The following is a 7796-nucleotide window of genomic DNA, read 5'->3' on the forward strand; positions in this document are numbered from 1 at the left end:
CACCCAAACCAGAGAAAGAGTAAGTTGATAGTTATATTTCCATGCAGTACCAGGAGTTGGAACCTATAGTTAGGCAAGTATGTTACTACTGAACTACATTTTCAGGACTCTGCTGTTTTAAGATGCTAAACGTGTTATTGGAGAGATTATTCATTAGTTAAGACCATTTGCTTCTCTTGCACAGGACCCATGGCCAATCCAAACACCCGTATGACACTCATAAACATCTGTAGCAGTAACTCTAGTTCCAGGAGACCCAACTACTCTTCTAAACTTTTGGGCATCACACATTTACATGGTACACATAAATAAATGCAGGAAAAACATTCATACACATGAAATACAGATAGATTGATTTTAGGAAGATTCTGGATGGAGTTTAGTGTATCTCGGGGATGGATAATTAATAGAGTCATTATCATATTCCTTCTAAGACTGATTCGGCTAAGACAGATCCTCTTTTCTTTCACTGAATCTTTAATGAGGATATACAGAAGAAATGCAAAATAAGGTTCATCTACCTACCCCATGTTCTACTAGAGAGAGAGAGAGAGAGAGAGAGAGAGAGAGAGAGGAAGAGAGAGAGAGAGAGAAAGAGAGAGAGAGAGAGAATTTTTTGAAAAAAAAAAAGAAACAAAACCTAAACAGAAACAGAAACTATTTTCTTATCCAATAGAGAATTGTCAGCCCTGAAAACATGTATACAGGTAGCATGCAGACTGGACAAGTCATATTTAGGAATACAGATGCATGCACACACTCACACACATATACGTAGACACATCTGGTTGCAACAGCAATTCATGAAAAAGAGGCCATGAATCTGACAGAAAACAGGGAAGGGTCTGTGGGAGGGCTTGAAGGGAGGAAATAGGAGTGAGAAATTATGTAATTTCTTATCATGGCAAAAATAAAAGATATACTCAAATGAGAAAATATCTGAGGTTAGTGGAGCACATTCCCTCTTTATGCCTCCTGTTTCCCTCCCCTCCATTCTCCTGTTGTTTCTCTTTGTCCTCCTAGAAAGCTTTACTCATTTTTAGGGTATGTATGCTCATGATTTTATTTATCTATGTACAATTTCAGAAGTGCAAATGAGAGGAAATGTGACTCTTGTCTTCCTGCAATCAACTTCCATTCCTTAACATGATGATCTCCAGTTGCACCCATTTTCTTACAACCTCCAAAGCTTTATTCTTATATGCATCACATTGTTCTTATCTATTTATCTGTCATTGGACGCCTAGTGTGGTTTATTCTGATCTGATTTTTAGAACCATCGATGAGAAATCAAAACCAATTCTTTATTAAAACACATTTTTCTATATCCTTAGGAAAAATTTCCCATATGTGTCATAAATTAATTGAACATTCCATCAAATCCCTTTTCACAACTAAATGATTTTCTCAGTGGGGGAGTATGCCAGATCTATCTATCTATCCATCCATCTCTCTCTCTCTCTCTCTCTCTCTCTCTCTCTCTCTCTCATCTACTATCTATCTATCTATCTATCTATCTATCTATCTATCTATCTATCTATCTATCATCTATCTATCTATCTATCTATCTATCTATCTATCTATCTATCTATCTATCTATCTATCTATTTCAAGGTAGGCCTGATCTCTGGAATGACTTGGTGTGATTTGTATGTACAAAGTGTAGCGGCATTTCTAAACAGTGACCCACAGATGGAGCTAGTAGATTTCGAAAATCAAGTTGGGCTCACAGACCTGGTTAAACATATATTTTGGGAGAAGAATGGAAAGGTTTAAAATGATGTAACTTTCAGCTTATTTCTGGTTACCACACAACAGAAAGTCAAAATCTAAAACTCTCATAGTATAAAAAATTGCCATGTCAGCAATGAATGACCGAAGACATTTTGATAATTAAAATCAACAAAGCTCATTAATTTTTATGACGTCCAAAGTATGAATAGGTGTTCTTTTATAGTGATGTATCAGTTATTTGTCTCTATATCTTGACCAAATTTGAGTTGTTTTAGGATTAAATATTAATGTTACACGTGAGGAACTTGTTTGAAAACAAATTATTTAGCATAATATAACATCATAGGTATTTCTGTAATGGGAAGATGTTTTCCTATACCATTTAGAGATGTACAGAAATGTTTAGAATTAAACATGAGAATTGTCTGCAAGTCATAGGCAGTCACATATTCTCATAGTTATACATGTGAACATATCACACTCATTAGCATACTAAGCATGTGGTGTTTACTTGATTAAGTCAAGTAAGATCTTTAGCAGAGCTCACTGTCTGTGAGCTATTGCATCCCATTGCCATTGTAAGAAGCTGCCACAGCTTCTAGGCTCAGTACTCTACTCCATGTTTTATTTACTGTTGGACCTGGTGACTATCCTTTTTTAATGTTTTGTTCTTTATTATTAATGATAAAAAGGGAATGCAGTGGAGAAATTTTATGAATGGTTTCATAACTGTAGAATTATAAGAGATTCACAGTCTTTTCTTTTCATTTTATCCTTTATATATGCATATATATATATATATATATATATATATATATATATATATTCCAAAATGGCAGTTTTTCTTCTGAATCAACAGTCTCAAGAACGTCCAGGCATTTAATGGCATCTCATAGATTCCACCCTCCGGACAGGGAGCTTTTTCATGAATCTTTTTTGGATGATCTCATATATGTTCCTAGTTTATCTTTAGAGGTCTGAGAGAACCCATGAGCTGCATGGCTCATCTCTTCTGTGTGATTGATTGCTCTGGGCCTTGATTCTTCCAAGGTACTAGCAATAGGTCATCCAACCTTATCTTAGCTTTCCTCCCAGGGAAAAAAAATTCCTGACATTCAATCTTTAAAGTTTAGTTTATTTTTCAGTCTGGATAGGTTGAGAACTTCCCATTTCATCATATCATATTTTTCTTTGCTCGACATTTTCTTGAGTTTGTAACATTCTAGTCACATATTGTTAAATAAAGGAGCCAGAATTTATCAGGCTGGAGTTCTTGGATTTACCATTATGACCTCTGAAATCCCTTCATCCTCCACTCACTCACTGCTCAATTCTAAAGCCGTTTATAAATTGTTTGTTTTCTGTTATAGCAGCAGTCTTTTTCCAGTTGTGAAAACTTGTATAGTCTCATTAGGCTTCTACTACATAAAGTTAATAATATAAAGTCACAAAACTTTATTGTTTCTGGAGGTCAGAAGTACTAAGTAAAAGTAACGGTAAGGGTGCATTCTTCAGGGAAGTTAGAGAAAATTTTCTTTCCCACACTTTCTAGGTCCAAAGATAAATTGCAATCATTTGCTCATGAACCCTTACTCTATTTCCAAAGCAAAAGCATAGGATCTTATACATTTTTCCTTTGCCTTTTGCTTTTCTGCCTATGCCTTATCGTGAAGATGCCATTAAATTCAGAATCATCTTCTTCTTTTTTTATTACTGGAAACATTTTATTGATGAGACCCCACCAGCTGCACAAAGTACTCCTGGCATCAAGCACCTTCCTCCTTGGCAATGCGATCTTTCTTAAGTGGTCCCATGAATGCTTTCTTCTCCTCCATGGTCTGAAAATGACCATGTCCAGATTTGAGGGTGGTGCCAATGCACTTCAGGTCAATCTTCTTGGTCTGGACCAGCAAGGACTTCCGAAGAGTAAGCACTCACTTCTTGGTTCCCACCACACAGCCTTTGGGCATGATGAAGTCATTGGTCACTTTACCACAATGGACAAAGACACCCAGTGGGTTGATGCTCTTGTCAGACAGGTCATAGTCAGTAGATGCATTGTTCTTGATCAATTTACTATCCTTGATGAGGTAGCCTTGACCTATCTTGTAAATCTTGTTGATCTCTGTTCGGTGATGGTAGCCTTTCTGCCCAGCTCGAGCCACAGAGAAGGCTACAGGGGCAGGGTGCCAAGCTCTAATACAGGCAACTTTGCACAGACCTCGATGGGTCTTTTGGGGCAGCTTCTTTGTATGCCAACGACTGGTCACCACTTTGTAGCCTTTGCCTTTTGTCACACCGATGACATCAATCATCTCATCCTGCCCAAACACCTGGTTCACCGGGACCTGCTGCTCCAGCCTCGGGCCCAGTCTAGCTTCTCAGTCACAGTGCCCCCAGTCACCCGGATCTCCATCAGGTGTGCCTTCTTCTGGCGCAGAGGAAGCAGACGCATCTGGGCAATTATTCAGATGACCTGGAAATTCTTCTTCATGCTGTTGAAGTCCTTCTCCAGCTGCTTCTTGCCTGTGTCATCTTTCCGTTTCTTACAGTATTTGGTAAAAAGCCTTCTTCTTAGATTTGTGCCAATTCTTAGAGAAACGCCTTTTACACTCATCGCTGATACGCTCAGCAAATACAGCCTGGAAGGTACGGAGGCCTCGTAGGGTTTCTACATATCCCACAATGCCCACAACCACCGTGAGTGGGGCTTCCACAATGGTCACAGCCTCCACTTCTTTCTTGTTCACCTGGCTGGTCAACTTCTTGGACAGTGTGGGTCATGCCAGCCTTTTACCCTAGAAAGGCTGTGAGGTGAACAGGCTTGGAAGGGTCATCCTTAGGGAAGCTCTTCTCTTTCCCACGATGCCGGCTGCTGTGCTTCCGAGGCAAGAAGCCCAAGGACTCATGCCTAAGAGCTGAGAATTTCCTGTGAGACATCTCGCCACCATTCGCCGCCACACACCGCCGATAGAGCCAGGATCATCTTCTTACCTCCAAACTTTTAATGTAATCATATCTTCAAAGATTTTTAACATATAAGATGACATATTCATAGACTTTGAGGATACATATGCGAAGATTTGTGGTATTATTATTCAACCTATCGTAAATATATTAAAAGTAGGCCACAAAATGTTGCATGGTAACAGGCAGTAGTTTGAGTTTAATGGTCAGAAAAAAAAAAAAACTTCTGTGAGAATGTATGGATACTAAGATGTCATTCATGCCCAAAAGGAATAAGAATGGGTCTATCAAGCAGAAGGACCAACCACAGTGCTATAATTATAATTATGAAGTTTGTGCTATCTAAAGGTTGGGGAAATACCAATACGTCTCATAGAGAGAAGGGAGCGTTGTTTGAGATTAGGTTGCACAGAGTTTGATTTATCAAGGAAACAATATCAAGATTTGGTGCAGTTCAACATGAAAATTCTCGTAAGAGAAAATATGAATTTATACAGGTTATGGGTATTAATATGGAGCTTCTTCATGTTTGGCTTGTCTTTGGTGTCACCCATGTTCAGCGGAGGATTGGACATGAATTGGGCATTCCTGCTTTAACTTGGCTTGTCTGTGGGCCTTTTTTTTTGCTGCTCTTTAATTCTCTAAGTTGACATTCTATTAACATTCTGTCATGTTTGACAAGTGCTTGGGACTTTCTTTGTGTGGTTAGACAATGAAGTCAAGTGGTGTGGATATGAACAAGAACACATTATTATCCTCAATAGCTCATCATCTAATGAAAGAGGTGAAATTACTAGGAGGCTGATCATATAAAGCTATGACAATAAGATGTTGTATTTTAGGAATAGGGAATGAATGTTAATGAAATGCAAGTTTTAAAAACCAATGAAGCCTTTTTTAAAAAAAGAAGTTTGGATAGACAGCTTATACATTTATCAGAAAGTAATTATTTTAACGTTTTGTATTGTTTTGACACAGCCCAGGATTTTTATGAAGTCCAGGCTGATCTGCAGCCCTTGTTGATCTTCCTCAGTCTCTGAAGTCCTCAGATACCAGACTTGAGCTATCATGCACAGCTACCTGAATCTTTAAAAAAATTATAACAGCATTTTTGTACAGTATAAGAGGAGGGGGGTGTTCTTAATGTAGCAACAGCAGATGCATTATAGACATCAGCTTATGTATGCCCAACGATCCATAGCATCCTCTGTTCTTGGTTAAGTCTCCTTCATTCAGTTTTCTTTTCTTGCCATAAAGTTGGATTGTTCTGGTCAGGGCTCTAGGAAATGGTTCAAGATGTCATCCAAGATGAATGTGAATTTTGGGTAAAGGGAGAGGCTGTAGGTAGCCAGAGAAACAGTGTCCCACACAGCACAAATTAAACAGAAAAATATTAAAAAGGATAACAGGATGGAAGAGTTAGTAAGCAGCCATGTGAGAAGTGAGGCTGTGATGTGCTGTGTGCCCTGAGAGCCTTCCTTTGGGATGATGTAGGGACAGAGGGAGACTGTTCAACTTACCGTACCTGAAAGTTCATATCTTCACATGATTTTTTGTTTTACAATAAACAAAAACCAGGTAGAAGAAAATTCACTTTTTTTTACCTCTGCCCTTGAATTATCAAATAATATATATGAAGTTATTTAGAAATCAACATGAGCATAACAGGACTGACATCAATTAATATATCATGTAGTAAGGAATTCTCCTGGTAGGTAAGCACCAAGATGCTTCAAAGAATGATTGTGGATAATAAGATACAGGTAATGACAGGAACATACGCCTTCACAGATGCAAAAGATATTAAGCAGGGATCAGGAGAAACTAAGTAGCATGCGTAGGGTCTGTGTTTTTTTCTTGGGAACTATCAGGAGGGTAGACTGCTAAATCTCATATAGTTGAACAGCTTGAGCTCTGAAGGGAGAATGAATCAAGAATTAAATCAGTGCCAAGTTAATGCTAGGCATTTACTATTTACACACCTTGGATAAATTTGCAAGATCATCTCATGGATTCAACTTGTACAAATGGTTATACAGAAAGGCTGAGCATTTGGTAGAAGATTCATGATTAGCATATGAGGATGTTTATTATGAATACTGGTTTCTCCCCAACACTCTGCACTATGGGGACTATAGATAGTGATTCTTTAGGAAAGGAGAGAGATGACAGGGAATGGTGTACTGAGATAAGACAGTGGGCATAAGAATGTAGAAGTGATTTGTTCTGGTTCTGTCATGGACACAGCTATAAGTGACAGATTATTCTTTACTCTCACGGACTTCAATTTAAATGAGGGTTTTGAACAAGAGAACCTGATAAGGCTACTTTTAAAAAGTAAAAGCTTAGGCATAAATGGCATGCACAAGGTTTGCAAAAGGAGAACATTTCTGGAAGATATATTATCTTTTTTTATTATCAGAACTTGGTGGACCATTCTTCTACATTAATGGAAGCCTGAGGCCTTTCATTCTCCACCCTGCTTAGCCTTATCACTTCTTTGCTATAAGATATTGTTTTGTTCATTGTTTAGTTGTAAATTCTAATTAACATTTTACCACACAGAGTTTTTGAGATTAAATACATAGAAGCATTTAAAGCACATGTGTGAAAAATATGCTATATACAGATCATTAAATAAATGTTACAGTATGGGTTGTATTATTATTAGTACTAATATTATTATTAGTATTTGAAACATATCCCAATGAGCTTCTTTTCTCTTAGATCTAAATTTTCAAATAATATAAGCAACAGACAGTAGTGTGTTTCTGTTTGCTAGCTCAGTGATGTAGGATTTTAGTTCATTCTTGGTAAAAAAAATTGCCATTTTTCCATTCATGGTACACACATTTTGATTTTCTCTTGCACTGTTTGAACATAGACCAGTGGAAAGGGTTCCTGTTTTAACAAAAGCAATGGGTGGGCTGTTTGTGAATTATAGAATTAACCACACAGTGAAGATCTATGGATTCTTTTACCTTGGAGCACAAGAATAGCTTTTGAATTGATGGATGAGTGGGTCAGCAATAAAGATTTTATTTAGGCAATTTTAGTTTGTTTCTATCTACAATCTGGCTAATTTGATCTGGTAA

General features: G+C 37.6%; 1 pseudogene; it reads right to left on the reverse strand.

The window, feature by feature from the left end:
* Positions 1 to 3461: 3461 nt before the first annotated feature.
* Rpl3-ps4 (ribosomal protein L3, pseudogene 4) lies at positions 3462 to 4678 on the reverse strand (annotated as a pseudogene).
* Positions 4679 to 7796: the final 3118 nt, after the last annotated feature.

Source organism: Rattus norvegicus, chromosome 1 (genome assembly GCF_036323735.1).
Source record: "Rattus norvegicus strain BN/NHsdMcwi chromosome 1, GRCr8, whole genome shotgun sequence".
In the NCBI taxonomy this organism is placed as follows: domain Eukaryota; kingdom Metazoa; phylum Chordata; class Mammalia; order Rodentia; family Muridae; genus Rattus; species Rattus norvegicus.